This window comes from Numida meleagris, chromosome 12 (assembly GCF_002078875.1).
Source record: "Numida meleagris isolate 19003 breed g44 Domestic line chromosome 12, NumMel1.0, whole genome shotgun sequence".
In the NCBI taxonomy this organism is placed as follows: domain Eukaryota; kingdom Metazoa; phylum Chordata; class Aves; order Galliformes; family Numididae; genus Numida; species Numida meleagris.
The window spans coordinates 5,918,425-5,935,817 of record NC_034420.1 but is presented as its reverse complement, the minus strand read 5'-3'; the positions used below and the strand labels follow the sequence as shown (position 1 = coordinate 5,935,817).

Below are 17,393 nucleotides of genomic sequence, written 5' to 3'. Positions count from 1 at the left end.
TTGTATATTTAAAATATTGTGTATTGTAACCATCTAACCTTCCTGTAGGAAGTGTAGGAAAAAGATAATTGTTTTTTAAGAACAGTTATTAGCAAATGATGTCACTTATTTGTATGTTGAACCTTTTTAATACCAGCGAACAAATGGTTGGCACTATTGGTGGCAAAAAAGCACTTCACTTCATCAGCCTTTGTGTGCTAGATTTACAGAGATGCCCCAGAGAATGCAATGCATTTGACTGGAGACTGATTTTTGTGGTGGTTATGATACTGGGTATTGCTCTTGAATGTTTTCACATGTGGTGCGTTCCTTGATTGATGTCAGAGTTCCTTAAAAAGTCTAAACTCCTTTTTTCCTTTATAGTAACTGAATTCAGGAAAGGACAAGCTATGGTTATTCTGTGTAATGTAGACCAATTTTATCTGTGCACCAAAACAATTCATAATGATCATGTATTTTGTTTGCCTAACTGACAGAGTACAAGATCCTGCAACCACAGCAGCAGGAGCATTAAGCCTGGTTTTATAACTTCTGATCCGTGGCTGCACCATTACTTGGAAACCATGGTATGCCAGGTACTGCCTTGATGTTCTTCTTTTAAGAAGACGCTTGTGCCTGAAGTGATGAGGTCTTCAAAAATCAGATTTTTGATGATTTCATGGGAATAACTTGGATTTCAGTTTAAGGAAGTACGTCAGTATGCGCCTTGAGAACAAATCTATGCAGTTTTCAAACTAAGCATGAGCTTTCAGTGAGCTCTGGAGTTTGGCTCACTGAAATAATTATAACCAGCTAGAAAAAAAACCACCACACAGTGTTATAAGCCTACTGCTTTCATAAGATATTCAGCCTTGCCAGATTTCCTACAAAATCTTCAGACAACCATGTCTGATGTTGTGCCATATGTATGGCATCTGTGATAGTGCATGTCTTTCATGTATCTTCATGTGGACAGCTCATACTTGGCTTTGGAAATGAGTGTTAACTTTTGTGTGAGTAACTTTAAGCGTGTATGTTCCATATAACTTCCTTCATTTTATTCTCCTATATTTCTTTCCAGCCTTATGTTACATGTTTTATTCATATAATGGGATTTCTCTTTGTCCTCTTCTTCACTTAATAGATATATTTTTTGTTTTTCAATTTTAAAAAGATAGACAAAATTATGAACAAAACCTGTGCACAGATGTCTCAATTAATGAGTCTCTTAACTAAAGCAAGTGGAAATCTTGAAGAAGAACATACAGTGATTTTTCAGAACCCATTTCCACAGTCTTTCAGTGTGCAAACATAGCGAGCTCTTTGAAACAGGGAGAGTCTTTTGACTGGATGCTTGTGTATGTGTCAAATAGAGTGGGTCTGTGACCCGAGGGTCAGAGTTTGCAGTAACAGTAATGGAAATGAAGATGATAATAGTTAGGCTATTTTCCTTATGTTAACAGAGCTTTGCAGATCCCATTGAGACACTCTAGTCAGACGTCAGAATACGTAAAAACAGGCACAGTGAGAATACATGCAGGCTGACATTAAAATTGCAGGGAACCAGGGAACAAGGGAATGATGAGCAACCTTAACTGTGAAAGAAGACAAAACCTTACTTTGCAAAGAGGGAGTAATTGAAGGAGTAGAAAGTTCAGACCACCACACAAAATAGGTGTGGAACTGTTAATAATGCCCAGGATGAACAAACATACCATGTCTGTAGGCAGGCTGGGAGGGCAACCCTGTACCAGAGAATGTCAGGGAGGGATTGTGTAAGGGAAAACAAACCTAACTGAAGGGTAACAGCACAGAAGCTGTGCTCTAGTGCTGCTACAGTGAGAAGCAGTCAATGGCATGGGAGTTTGAGTGGAAAGCAAAAGTGAGGCCAATTTTATATCCTTGAGATACATATTCAGAGACTAGATTGAGGTGAAATGCACATGATGTTGGGGGAAAGTTATTTGAAAAATTAATTACTTTAATTTTGCCCCAGCTCTGCCTCTCTAGTGCATGAGAAAACAATTTATTATATTTCTTTAATGTCTTATCTTTGATTATAGTTTAAAAGGACAGGCTATCTAGTCTAATATGCATAACATAAACCGTGTACTTTTGTCGTTGAATTTGATAATCTGGATATTGAAACTAGGGAAACTGGTCTTCAGATTCTTGCCTTGCTTTTCTGTTTCAATCACATGGACTGTAAAGCCTTACCTTGCCTTTTCCTGAACTACGAATCAAAGGACAGCGAAAAAAAAAGCACTGCAAAATTGTAGCATCTCATAATTGACTGTAAAGAAGGTTTTTTATGTGCAATTTCACTAGTACTCAATAGGTATGTAGAACATATTTGATTTAGTTGTGCTATTTTCAAATTGTGTTATCTGACAAACTGAGTACAGAATGCATAATTAGATCATACTACTGTAGTTATGATAATGAATGCTGCATTTGCAAGACTTGAAGCCTCACATTAGGCAGATACTTAATTTTTTATAGCTGTTTCTGACAGGTAACATTTCTTATCCTGAACATAAATCTGCCAGGAATTCTATTTGTACTAAAGGCTTCTATGTCGTAAATTACAATTTTGATTTCTAACTGACAAATCTGCGCAAGCATTTTATTTTGTAAGCAAAATAGTTCTAAATAAATTCTTTGTAATTACCATTGCTTTATCGTATGACTTCGTAAACAGTATAAAGCAAGCTTTAAAACACTTAAATTAATGGTATTTATCAAAATGTTATACATTCCACAAACAAAAATCTTTTGAAAAACAAACCTCTCACTTGTAAGAGTTGCTGGCAATTGATAGAATGTAAATGAGTGAAAGCACAAAAATTGTGAGCTGCGTGTATTTTTGTTCGGGTTAATTTTATTGTATGGTAAAGAAGGAGAAAAGAAGTCATGGTGAGGAAGAAGAGGAAGAATAAAAGCAATCCATTGAGAATGCCTGAACATGATACTGAATTCTCACATCTAAAAGTAAATATGAAGGATTCTGACTCTGCAGGAGTTGCTCTGTATCTTCCAAGTGCAATCACTATGCCATAATCTTAAACAGTTCTTGTTCCTTGCTAAGCAATTGTTCACAAAGCCCACGTGCTGCTGCCCAGATGCTCCCTCGTGCTGGCCTTCTGGCCTGCTCATTGAAGGCGGAGCATATCCTGGACGTGTGCGTGTATGATACTAAACAAATGGATTCACATGGCAAAATTGCTTTCCTAGGGATATAGAAAATAATCTGCCTTGGCACCAAAACTCATCTTCTGTTTGTCATTAACAGTATGAACGTAGTGAAATGAAATTACTTTCAGACATGATGCAGAAGCAGTTTTTAAATACAAGGATACTCTCAGTGTAGATTCAGTACTTATCATCTTTCTGGTTATTCTGGTTTCCAAAAAAAAGTGAAAGAGCACTGAAATGTTTGGACGGTCCCTTAGGCTTTTACAGTCCCAGGCTGCATTTACCACAGGAAAATAGTTTATAGCAGGGGAAAATAATTTGTCCCTGTTGCAGTACTGTGTTTGATTTCATAATACTTGGATCCTCTGTAGGCTGAATAAACAGGGACATGACTGAATGCATATTACATTTACTGGAAAGACTTTTGTTGATTTAATGTGGGCTTTGGATCGGGCCCTGAGAGTGCAGCAGATGAGGGCCATAATAGACCTTTCTTCCTTTAAGATACTCTAGAATGCACAGAAATACACACTGGGGAGCCTGGAGAGTACCCAGATAGGTATGTGGAATAGAGGCTTATCTACAGATAAGTCCAAGAAGAGGAAGATTATATTTATCATAAAGCAGCTGGGAAAAGCTGTGTGCCTGTTAATCAGACACTATATCTTCTCCTTTATCTATAGAAGTGATAGCTGGAAAAACACTGACGTGCCCTTGTCTGTGAAGCCTGCTTTTCTGCCTCGGAATGGGAAGTCTCCAAAACCTGTGAATCAGTGACACCAAAGTGGTGATTAACTTTATAGACTAAATCACCTTCATTAAGTTTCATTTGGCCAAATTAAAGGTCTTTTTATCTTTTCCAAGCATTGCTTTAAAAAGAAACAATTAACAGTCCTACTCTGGGGCCCTGAGCACAGATACTGCAGTCCCAGAGATTGGATGCTGTCAAAATTTACTGCCTGTATCATCTGAAACATTAATATTTTAGTTGAAATACTTTGGATAAGGCCTTCTTCTCACGGTATGGTAGAACTTAATGAACATGCTTTCCTAAATAATTTTATGTCATTTGGTGCTTTAGTGAAAAGATGGGGGCACTTAATTCTCAGATGCATCAAGCAAATGCGTTGTGCCAATTATTTAAATTGTTCTTTGAATCACTTATACCATATCTCTGCAGTTAATTAACTTCCACACCTGTCTTCTGTTAGAGAATCCCCCATATTTATTTCTTGTCTTTACAGTTCTGCTTTGTGCATTGTTCCTTCCAACACTGCGTTTGCTGTAAATTTGACAAAGATGAAAAACGATGATGACTGCAGATGGACAACGGTGACGCTGCAGGTGGCAGATGGGGGTTGGAAGCATAATGGGAACAATTTCAAGGACTATTCAGCCATTAACTGAAAGAAATGTTTAGATACCGGTGTGGAGTATGACAGTTTCGGCCTACTGGATGAATAATAAGACATTTTGTTGGTGGCTGATGGGAGCTATTCAAATAACACCTTGCTTTGTGCACTCAATATCAAAGAAAGGAATGATGAGGAAGTAGCTGTGGGCCCAGGTGGGCAAGCTGTGTGAGCTAAGAAGTCTTGGCAGGAAGGAGCCTGTGGAAGGAATGACTTCCACTCTGCTAGAAAGCTCTGGAGCCAAAAGGGAAGGACTGTTTCAGGTTTAATAGAAGTAGGAATAGTTCTTTCAACTTTGCTTAATGAGATTGCTGTCCTTTAAAGTACCTGGGATGAGGAGGACCTGTTTCGTGTCTGACTCTAGAGGTGGTCGGAAAGCTCCTCTCTGGGTGCTAGGGAAGCCAAAGGAATAGATGTATGCACTGGGGATCCTCAGGAAGAAAAAAACAACAACTTCTGGCAGTCAATGGCCAGCCCTTCTGATCACTGCTTCTTACCAAGCTCAATTAGTTTCTGCTAAAAGTTGCAGAGAAAAACATGGACCAACAGAACCGCAGCAGAACTGAATTGTGGTTCACAAAGGAAAACTTTCAGCATTCTAGAAGGAAATTTCTAAGCAGACGAGAACCAAATGAATTACGTTTTTTAAAATCACCTGTTTTTTAGCTTGCCTAATGCCAAGACATTGTCAATCTGATTTTGAAAGTACAAGTACAGGTGAGTTAAAAAGTATTCATAAAAGTTTTTGGCTATTCACATTTATTTCCTTGTATTTTTCAAGCTTGTATAGAAACTCCTGTGCTGTTCACTGTTATCAAACATTTCAGTAAGGAAGTTATTAGATATTATAAGCTTAATAATAATATTCAGATTTTAGTCTCTGCAAGGAAATTCTTCTTGTCAGGAGATAGGTAATGATGTATTCAAAGAAAAAAAACAGAATTTACTGTCCTTGGGATTCGGGATTTTGTTTGTGGTCTATGTCTGTATAGAGAAATTGGGCCAAGAATTAAGAATTTCAGTTGTTTATTTGATCTTCTTAAGAAAACTGTACGTTGGACTTCTTTCCAAGATGTATTTTTCAGAAGATATTTGGTTTTATCAGTTTTTGATCGAATTAAAAGCTCATAAGGTATATTAAAAATATCACAGCTTAATTGACATTCTAATGTTTTAAAATCTGTCTTTCCTCTGCTACACTTCAATAAAGCTTTATTGCTTTGTTCCTCAGCAGAGATTCTGTATGACACAGCATGTGCATGTCTAATTTGGTTGCGCTATTTTCCGTGTGGATCTAGCTAAGTGCTTATCATAAGGTTTTCCTGTTCAAAAGTGTCCTTCTTCTACAGTAATTCCCTATCTTTAATTTCATAGTCTCTTGTTTTCTGCCATCTTGTTTCTTTCTCCTTTGCCTTTGGAATAACTAAATTAAAATATTGCTTAGTGCTGTATTTTTTTAACTAAGAACCTTTGAGTGAGCTGACAATTTAAAAATTATTTTTCTGTTTTTTCACAATTCTCTGAAATGGCTGCAGGCTTTGGAGTGCACCTGTGAGAGTGCAATTATGTTATATTGAGCTAAGGACCACCGATGGAATTGCTTGAAGCGTTATTTAGTAGTATTGCAGTCCCTGAGCCTTGAACACTTCAAGATGTAATACAAGTAATCCTGTGCTATTTCCCACTTCATCTAGGTGCAGCATTATTATAGCTGCAGCTTTCTCATTATAATTGTGCTAATAGGGAAGGGGGAGAAGGAGAGAGAAGAATGAGACAGATAAATGACAGGAAGAAACTCCCTTTCCCAGCAGGAGAAAAGAGAAGAAGATTTTTATGATCTCATTCTTGGTGCTGGTGAAAGACTCTGCTCAGATGAGGACAGAGGACACTTGCACCAAAAGCAAACAGCATCAGTCTCATGGGTACCCCTCAGGGAGCAACCACGATGAACAACTCGGAAAAACTTTCCGTGGACATCTCCTTCTCAGATGTTCTTCCTGTGTTCTGCTTACACTGATGGCATGAGTAGTGGGAGAGAATGGTGACCAAAGGTGTAAATGTACTAAAAACAAGATCAGCACAAGGCCTGGAGGGCACGAGGCAGCACTGACATAGGCCTGCATGCTGGGGACTGCAGCTAATTAAGAGAGAGAGCAGAATCCAGGAGCAAGTGGGAAACTGGGCAGGAATCCTTGTTGTCAGCTTTCTTGCATGAGGTCCTTCTTGCTCACTTAACCCCTCAATTGGAAAGAAGTACGCAGTTTGTCATATCAATGTTCAGAGGTTGCTGACCCCTCTTAGGAAGCATTGAAGGATGTATCGGCTGAAAAGCCCTCTTTCCAAGCCATTTGCAATTTGGCTACTACAGCTACTTCTTCCTCAATTGGGCATTTCCTTTGCTTTCAATAACAGTTTAGAACCAGAACCTGTTCCAGTTCCAGCTGTGTTAAGCAAGCATAATGGCTTTTTTTTTTTAATGCTGTTGAGAAGGACTGCTTGCTTGTGGCTTGTATTCTCAGATAACTGTTGATTATTTTCTTGTCATTTTCAGTTCACTGGCTGAGGAAAAATGGCTCTAATAAACAGTGGCAACCGTTGGTCTGGCAATAAATCCTCCTCAGCTTGGGGCCTTGCGCATTGTAGTCTCCTCAACAAACCCTGGGTGCTGCACGGAGACCCATCCTTGTTTTTCACCAGCAAGGTAGGTAAGTGCTGCGGATCTTGTGCAACACTTTCTCACCTTTTCTGTCTTTGAAGGTTTCTCTTCGTGTTCACATAATTAAGTCCTACTCTCGTGGGTCCTAATACAGCCAGTTGATTTGATGGTGGGTAGATTGAGCGTTCATACAGATCATAAAGAACAATCAAAAAGTAGAGGGCAGGTAGATAGAGGAGAAAATGTAGTTATTTCTTGAGAGCTCCATTGGTTATGTACACACATCACATGGGTAATTCATAAGAGAAAACTCTCTGTGGATGTAATTTGAAGTGAAAAAAAATAAAAATGTACAATTGAACACATACAACTCTGTTAGCAAAGAGTGCCCTCAGGCAACTCAACTTTTTAATCTTGATTTTATTCATTAAACAGAATGTAAATAATGTATCAGCAAGCTTAGAAGGATAGAAAGGCAGAAAAACTCAGTTACCTGCATCTTTTATGTAATACTGAGGAACTAATTTGTTCAGCTAACTGAAACAGTGCATATAGCTGAAGAGAACTTGGGCATTGTTTTGGATACTAATTCTGAACAATATTGCTTAACATGTAGATATCAGAGTCAGAGGAGGGATGGAAGAACATTATGCTCACAGAAAATACTAACTTTTCATCCAGTGTTGTGAATCCCTGTGATTTTTCATTAAGATGCAACCTTACTTAAGTGAAGAAGTATCTTGATAAATCTTCAGTCATGAGACTGATTAAATTCTAATTAAATGTGATAAATTCATGAAAATATACTGCTTTTTTGCATTTGCTATCAAAGTTTAGGTCATGCAGGAATCTGTGAAATGTGACTGAATAGCATCTCGCTAAGCATCAAACTTAAGAAAGTGAATGGAATATAAACAGGCAAGAAAAATTGTGAATTGCATCTGGAGAATGAAAAACCTCTGGGGTATGTCCTGCTGTGTAAACAGGAGTAATGTTGGTTGCAGCACAACGATATGTGGTCAAGAATATTACAGATTGAGGTTATTGGTGTGTGGTTAGCCCCTAACTCAACAGCATTACTCATGGATATTTTGCTAATGCCTGAAGATCTGAGTAATAATAGAGGTAGGACAGAGGAATGACTAAGCAGCCTTCTTTCCCACAGAGATTTGAGTCTCTAGATAATTCACTGACAATCTGATTTATGAATAAAATTTCTTCAATCTGACTGGAAGCTTAATAGTGCTCTAAATGGCCAATGTCTGGCTATGGGCTAGTTGGCTGACACTGATTGTTTTGAAAGGGAACCTGCAGCAGGACCAACATCTCTGCTGTAGCCCAAACTAGTCCTGACTGGAGATGGCTGGTGAGTTCCAGCGTCAGTGATTTCAGAGAAGCTCCTTCTGCTAAGACATAAAAATGAGGGGATGGAGAGCGGAAACTGTACAGTAATCCTGTCATAAGACTAATGATGACAAATTGTAGATGAAATGTCTTGAATCTGAGTCGTTTAGATATTGTGTTATACATCAGTCTTTTTTAGCATAATTTGTTTTGTGGGTTTTTTTTTCCCCTCAAATTGTGATTCATATGAAACAATTTGATACTTTTAAAGAGGTTATTATATGAACCCAAGAGTCCATGGCCAAGGTGCTTGCATTTAACAAATTCTGAGATTTGGGAAACATAAGTGCTTTTCTAAGTAACCATTTTTTATCCTTCTCCGTGAATAGCTCATATATATATATATATATACCATTCCCTAAAGCCTATGGGTATATCTCTATAGAAACACAGGAACTTTTGGCCCTTTGGATGAAAACAACAGTGGGTGTGGGTGAGAACATATCTCTCACCGTATTACAAAGAAGGGATGAAACTCAATTGAATGGCTGCTTTAGGCTCTGAACAGAAGAAAGTGTGATGGAATCTCTGTGTCTTTGCATTACAGAAGCCTCTTTTGTGGTATGGCTGAAATAAGTAATGACTGGTATTGTACATATCAGTTATTAGCCGCAGATTGCTACAGGAAGCCTGAGAAAATGAATACTGAAGCTTTAGCAGCCGAGTACAAGTAATAAAAATATATGTTTTCATTAAAAAAAAAACAAACATAAACTAACATGTGAGAAATGTAGAAATATACTGGTTGGAATACCAGCACATTCTAACAGCAGCAGTAGCCTCTTGAAAAGAAGCACTAAGGCTTCTCTCTTTTCAACTATGGAACTAATTAACTGTTGCTACTTCCAATTTTTAACCTCGGTCTGTTGCTTCATTTCATTTTTATTCTGTCTTTAATCGTACCACGTCCATCTCGGCTTTATGTGGCATCCAGGCTTAAAATCCTGTGAATGAGTGAAAGAGCAGACAGGAATGCCTCCAAGCTGAGCATACCCTGTGTGAAGGTTGTTTTCTATGGAATCACTGCAGACACCCAACAGAGACAATTAGAATATATCTACTCCAAAATACCCTCTGGTATAGCGTTGGCGACTAGCTAATTAGAGGCACTTTTACAGCCCATGGAGATCATGAGACTCCGCTGCCATCTCAGTAGAAGGGCACACAATAGGCCAGAAAATACTTTGTTGCTTAGCTTATGAGGGCTGAAATCTGGCAGTGGACTTGCTCTCTTTCAAGGCTAGATCGTTCACTTATTCACACCGATGGCTCATCTGGTCCGTGGGCTCTACTGTCCATTATAGCCCTCATTATCTTCTGTTGCATTTCTACTGCAAGGCTGCCTTAAAGAGAAATTTAAGTGCCAAACTCCTTCATCCCATCTCTCAGCATATACTTCCGTATCATTATCTAGTGTGTTCCTGTGGATCTCCGTGCTTTTTCAGTCACCTCCTCCAAACGGTTTGTGTGTGAGCTTTGAAGCATTTCTTCTGCTTTATTCTTCACTCAGTAAATGAAATTCAAAATAAAAATTAGAGATGGTTATACAGCCGATGTATGTTTAGCAGCTAGTAACGCAGACCAATGCTTGAGATGTGAAGTTACTACCAGAACCTGTTTCTGAAGTTATCAACTGGAATTTAGTCAGTCAACAAAATACTCATTGTAGGAGAGAGTTTAAGCTGCCATAGACTTCTCAGCACATGATTAAAGGAGCAGCATGTATGTAAGGCTGCAGATTTGGGGCCATTTTTGTTGTGTACCTCAGCACCGTGTGCCCCTGAGCGCTAGCACATAGCTGCGTAAGCTGACTGCAGCAGCATCAGAGCCAGTTCCCAGGCTGGGAGTGCTGCTGCCTGTATCCCAGCTATAGAATACAGAATTAGGTCCTGAAAATATTAACAGGTACGTGCTAATAAAAAGAGGTGGTAGAGGCTGAAAGCATGTCTTTCCCACCAGCTTCCTTAAGTATTACAAAATGTGTGTCTGGAGAGGCAGCGCAGGGACTCTTTCAATAAATCTGGATTGGCCCTTGGCCAGGAGAAGTTATCATTGAGCTCAAGGATCTGGGCTTCTCCTGAGGAAATAAAAAAGCCTCATACTCTCATATTTCTAGCTGCACAGTTTACATTAAATTAAAATATGTTTTATCCGTTTAGCAGTCTGAATAATAAAAGCTGTATACAGCTGCACTAACACTGTGCCGTGCATTCTAATGACAAGCTTGTGACTATAGTAGAATTGCGACTGCAGTTCAGATGTTTCTTAATTTATCCCAAATATTTTATTAGGGCTTTTTTAAAGTATGCATGCCAGAGAGGGAGGGGAAAAGAAGAGTAAATAGCATTTAAGATTTTAATACTTCTTTGTTAAGGAGATTTAATGTAAGGGAAATATGGAAATTGTATGTTTTCAGACTGACGAGTGTAATCATTTTGCCAAAACATGATTCAAATAACTGTCTAAATATTTGGAGTGTCTTCTAATAAAAATATACTCAACCTGTTTTCCCCACTCAGTTTAATTTGAAAGCAAAAATGACATACAGTTCAAAGGAAGTCATTAAATCAGAAAGGACCACATTGTTCTCTCCTGGAAATCATGATTTAGTATTCAGCCTATAGTCTTAAACATTTGTGTATTTTGCCAGCTGTTTAGCAGCTTGAGGCACTTTGAATATATTCAACAAAATGACAATAAGACTCGGGCAAAGTAAGATTCATTAGTGGAAACAACAGAATAACGTAGACAAGTAACACAAAAAGGGGAAGGAAAAGGAAAATGGCAAACTCCCTTCCCCACATTTTTTTCCCCAATTTGAAAGGAGTATGTGCCTGTAGAGTAAGAATAGATAGCTACATTTGGCTTACTCTCCTTTTAATGGTCTGTGGGAAGAGTCTGGTGACTTTTCCCCACAGATATAATAACATTAGGTTCAAAAAGCACACAGTTAGAGGATTATTGGCTTTAAAACATATCAGCTGCCTACAGTATTAGACAATAACAAAACTTGAGGCCACCACCATTGTTTATGGAAGCAATGGATGAACTGGGAGGAGCAGTGTTGGGACGTGCCACGCATTGTGATATGTCATGTTCAAACAGAGCTTTGACAACCTTAGAGCTTTGACAGAGCTTAGTGGCATCTGAGCTCTCTACCTGTGGTTCAGTACGCACGCGGCTTTTGGCTGTTTGGTTCTAACACTGCTGCATAGTTTGTGAAGTGCTGTATGTGGATATGTGAAGTAAATGTTCTGAAAAAAAAAAACAAAACAACATATTGGATAGTTGTCAGAAAATGCAGAATATTGGATCAGAATTCTTAAAGACACCATTAAATAAGTACACTATAAAGGTTACATAGTAAAATGTGCTGGCATATAACTGCAGAAGCCTATTCCTCTTTTCAAATTTAGAGTTCAGATTTCATCCAATGAAAAGTTCAGATTTGTTTTACACATTTAGCATCAAAACCTGAATGATCTCTGATTTGAGGAATGTGAATTATGGATCCCTTTAAACTAAGTAGCAATTCTGTTTACAACACTTGTCATAACTTTTCATCTCTCTTTACATGCAGAGTACTGCTGCACACACACACACCAGCGTTTCTGCTAGCACCTAGTTGCCTTTCTGAGAGCTGCTGAAATGCATTAGACACCTGAGAGGTGTGCTCACCACAACAAATGCCTCACACGCACCCATAAATAAGGAGTGAAAAAGAACACCTGCTTAGCTGTCTGTGATTCTCTTCTGTTAGCGCAGTGCAGTGGGATCTCCGTGAGTCTTTGTGTAAGACTGCATTTGAAGACAGCTCCCAGTGCACTGGAAACACAGAGCAACATGTCTAAGTAGTTTTATTATGGAGGTAAAATGAAGAAAATGCACTGAAGGCAGAAAATATTATCTTATCAACACTTGCCTTTACCAAGGCAGAAGGCCACTCATAAGTCAGGAAAGCCCTTTGGAGCCTGACACAGCCAGCCATTGGATGTCACTGTTGCACTGCTCAACTCCCACAGAAAAAACATTTCTTTAGTAAAAATTCTCTATTTTAAGAAAGGCAAAATAAAGATAAATAGGTAAGAATTAGGGGGAGTTGGGTAGGGTTCTGAGTGAGATTCATCTCTGTGTGTAAATTGAAGCCAGTACCTTAAAGAAGATTGAAACAAGATAGGCAGTTTTTTCTTCCATCGGTGTGGAAGGAGGCAGAGTCCATCAGGGCATGGAGGCAAAGAGCTGCTTCGGTCTAATGAAGGAGGGAGATGACTGTCTCAGTGACGGATCCTGGCACGATTCTTTTTAATTTTGATGGATGTATGAGAGACCAAAGCACAAAATAGTTTAAGAAAGGAAGCAAAGAGGGAGTAGGCAGTATAGAATACTTCTTTCTTAACATGGGATGGGGGCACCCTCTCTTCAAAATAGGAGCATTTCATCACGCCTTAGTTTCCTTCAGATCAGTGAAAACTGATCAGTAATCAGGTGGTTACTGCATTCTTTCTCCATTTGTGATGGTTGTACATTTAGGATCATCAGCTGTAATTAGTGTATTGTCAACACAGTAGAATTCGTCTAATAACTTTTAAGGTAGTATGTGTTCGTAAGTGTTGTGTTTGCGAGCAATAAGTATTGTGGATCTATTAAGGGAAGAATAGGTTCCCTAGTGTTATTATATACGTCTGTATAAAACACACAGGAAGATCAGTTGCAATGGTTAGTTGTGAGTTCTGTATCAAAACCAATCATTAATAGAGTACATTATTTTTATGTTTTTTCTTTCTGCAGATACATCCAGTAGGATAATTTAATCTGTTAGGGTGACACAGCTTACCCGGTGACAAAAAAAGTTCAAATTATCTTACTTATGAGCATTATCTGTCAAAAAGGTCAGTAAATGGATACATTCAGTTAAAGGGAGATAGTTGTGAGTTTATTGTTATGCTTGGTTTTATTAATCTTAATATTATTATATTAACCTTAATAATAGAAGACAAGGTAAGCAGTAGTGTAAATTCACAGGTTGCATTACATTCTGGAAGTGCTGTGAATGCTTTTGCGGTTGGATGGTAACTTAAATACGTTGCACTTAGAAATATGACAGAAAATAATAAAGTAATCTAGAATGCACATAAACAGAAAAACTAGTATTTAATGGCATAAGAGAGCAGTACTTCAGCACAAAGGAGATGAGCTGGCATATTGAAACCGGTATGATTTTACAATGTGGAATGTGTATGAAAAATGAGGAAGGGATTGTTAAGTCATAATTATAGGGATATTATGTAATAAATTAGGCATAAAATAAGAGTGACTGCTAGATTCCTACATTTGCTTGGAATTCGTGGAGTTGGCATGCAAAATTCACAGTCATTAGTATGTTTTTTCCTTTCTTGAAAGCCCTTCTGCCTGATCTTGTGAGTCTCAGTTTTAAGTTTCATTGAGTTTTTAGCTTCTGATATTAGAAAAAAAAAAACAACCTCATAGGGCTAGTAAAAAGAAACTCAACTATTTTTGAAAAGGACCGTGGTTTGGTCATCTTACGTTGCTATATTTTGAGTCTTAAGTTACGAATAGTGCTTTGGTGATATTGATCTCTAATTGCCCACATGAAAAGTTTATAATAGTTGAGAAAAGTGAAGGTAGGTCAGAAAAGGTCAGCAGCAATGACAGATGAAAAACTAGAAAGGTTGATTAAGAGCTGAATAAATAAAAGCAATTTGCCAAAATGATGATAAGACATGGTTGTCATAAATATCTGAGAACAATGAAGGATAATTCATTTCAGAAAACTTTGCAGCTTGCTCAAACTATACATAGGAATAACAAGCGTGCTATTAAACAACAAAAAATAAAATTGAATAAAAAGGTATTTACCAAAATAACAAGTAAACTATTCTAGATGATAGAAAAGACTTGAGAGAGGAGGTTGGATAAATAGCTTTTGAAACTGAGCATGGCACAAAAACTGTGTGGTACAAAAGCTGGCATTAATAGAGAGATAAACTAGACAGAGCTCTTGTCATTCTTCATTTTGAGGAGAGTGTGATGTTCTAAACCTTTCGCATTTCTGCACCCTGCTGATTTTCATTCTACTTTCATTGTGACACGTTGTCTTTCCTGGAAGAAGAGCAAGACTGAAGGTAGCTGATCTTGCTAAAGTCTCCAAAAACGGGCTTGTTGCTGGCAATACAATTACAGTAGAAAGCATTCAGAGAACTCAAACTGGAAATCTTTAATAGGAAAGAATCTTTCTGAAAGACAAATTAGAAGCATGGAAAAGAAAGCTCCATAGTAAACCTAGATACTCCACTAGGCTTGGGAGCATTTTTAAAGAAATAAATAGATCAAAAGAGGTGATTTTCTTAGCCATTTTCTCTATTAGAGACATGATTTCTATCTGCCACATTCAGGAGCAGATGGGGAAATACCCAGAGGTGGAAGCAGAACCAGTGCCCACATACATGGCCTCACAAGCAGCTTATGTAAATAATTCTATGTTGTTTTCTTACCCTGCGTACCAGTAGTTAATTCTTCTCATACACTTGCAACTAGTTGAGAAACAACTAAGGCGCTGTCACTGAATGATAAGAAAAGGTGGGGAATAGCTGGCCAAAAACTTGTTGCTGGTTCTGGTCTGTTAGCCCGTTTACTGAAAATGGGCATCTTGACGCAGTGAAGTGCTTATGTCAAGTGTTCCTGTGAGTAAGCAGTACGGAAAACTAGAGCTCCTACCTTGTTTATATTGGAAAGAGAATGAGGCTCAGTAGTCAAAATGAAAACTGTGACCTTAGTTAGCATCTGCACATTGCTTTGAGTATGTATATGTATGTTCATGTGGGTCTTTTTCATCCTTTGAGAGACAGAGGACAGTGCTAAAGAGATTGGTTTTAAAGTCAAAGTCTCATATTGTGAGAGCCAACACAACTATGACAAAATTGGCACTCTGTCACTTGGTAGACTGTCAAAACATGTAGAATTTTCCCAAGAGGGAGCTTTACCCAATAATGACAAGTATCAGTGTAGAGTATAAAATGGCATAGCGTGCTGTACACAGCATGGGAGTGTGATGGCAGTGGACAGGAGAATTTGACTGTAAGAACTAGGAACAGTTCAAATTTCACATGAAGTTGGAAATGTTGGCTTTGACTACGTACTACAATGGAAATAATAACTGCCAACAGCAAGTTCTCCATGTGTAGCTATTGACGAGGCAAGCCTGAGTTAATTTGTAGGTAATGATTTTTTTGAGCTGACAATCACTGGACAGCATTAATTTTTTTTTTTTTTTTTTTACTTTGAATGTTCATGTTACAAAAGACTGTTTGCTGATCTAAGTTGATACCATTTTTTCCTGAAAAGATCTGGAGAGTCTTAATTGGTTCTGCGTGTTTAACTTGTTCTGCTTTCCAGTATGTTACCAAAAGCTTCCCCTTCCACTAATGTTCAACTGTGTGTGCTCCGTTCCTAGTACACTTTCAGCTACATGTGTTCTCTCAGCATATACATACAGAATTTGTATTGATACATAGATAGTTTTGTCTTTCAGTATAAACACAATTGCTATTAAATGTGTCAAGTAGCCTGTTGCAAATGCTTAATGTGTATCCAAGTATAAACAAGAGGAATTCCTAGATAAATGTATAATGATTAGGCAGGAACCTTTAACTGAGCCAAAGAAGATTGCAGATGTGCATTCATAGGCTCTGATCCAGCAAAGTGCTTAAACACCTGTTTTACTTAAGAACACAAGCAGCCCAATTGAAGTTAATGGGACTATTCAGGCTTAAAAATAAGAGCTTAGATTGAATAGTTGGATTGGAGCCAGGAATATTAACAGGCAGGAGTCACCGTATTTATGAATTGTCTTTGTCTCAGGCAGCAAGTTAGTAAGCAGTACCTGTACCAGCTAGTAGTGGGATTGCTTATTCTTTGTGGGGCCACAGAACTGGAAGAAACAGAAAGGATGGGATAATTCTGTAAAAAGGAATTAAACCCCCCCAAATAAGAATCTGGCTCCAGACACCAAATGCTTCAGACTGGAGAAGCTGCCTTAAATGTTGGGGTTCAGATCAGGCTGATCGCTTGATGTAGTAACTCAGAGACTTCAGATTTCCCTGCCATTAGCTATACCTTGAATGGTGTCAAACTAAAACTTAGTGTGCCAAACTGTCATATTTTTATGTGAGCCTATCCCAGGGCTTCTAGTAGCTGCACTTTAACTTACCTTAATTTGGTAGGTTTAAGGGCAAATTTTTTCTACCCCCCAAAAATGTGCTTTTCTAACATGGCACATAAAAGACACGTGCACATGTAGCCCTCTCTTTGGGCTAACACTGCACCTCCAGCCCCACTTCTACCAAATGCTCTGTATAGTCTCTTTGGGCTGTATTGCATGCAAAGAAAATGATGCCGAGAAATAAAAAAATTGCTGACTCCTCTATCTGAAATCACACCAAGTACTAATAAAAATGCTAGCTCTGCTTTATTTGAAAGCAACTCTACACAGGATCTCTGCTCTGATTTCTTTTATGTGAATCACCCATTCCTATTGATAATAAAGTGAAATTCCTTTCCTTACATCCTTATAAATCGGAAGAAAGTTATGCAAATCGAAAAATGCACCTTTGTCAGAACGCTGTCAGGTAGCACCTTTCACTCTGGAGGACTATTTGTAAGCACAGGGAAACATCCAGAAAGTAGTAATAAATTGCTCTGGTACACTGTTCTGGCAGCCGTTAATAAAT

The 17,393-nt window shown here is 38.2% G+C and overlaps 1 long non-coding RNA gene across 1 annotated transcript in view; it reads left to right on the top strand.

The window, feature by feature from the left end:
• The window catches only part of LOC110405247, a 1,207,595-nt gene that overhangs the window by 85,587 nt on the left and 1,104,615 nt on the right, over positions 1-17,393 (top strand). The window contains exon 3 of the long non-coding RNA XR_002442765.1: positions 7,138-7,287. This is a non-coding gene — a long non-coding RNA (uncharacterized LOC110405247). The remainder of the gene's footprint in view (positions 1-7,137; positions 7,288-17,393) is intronic.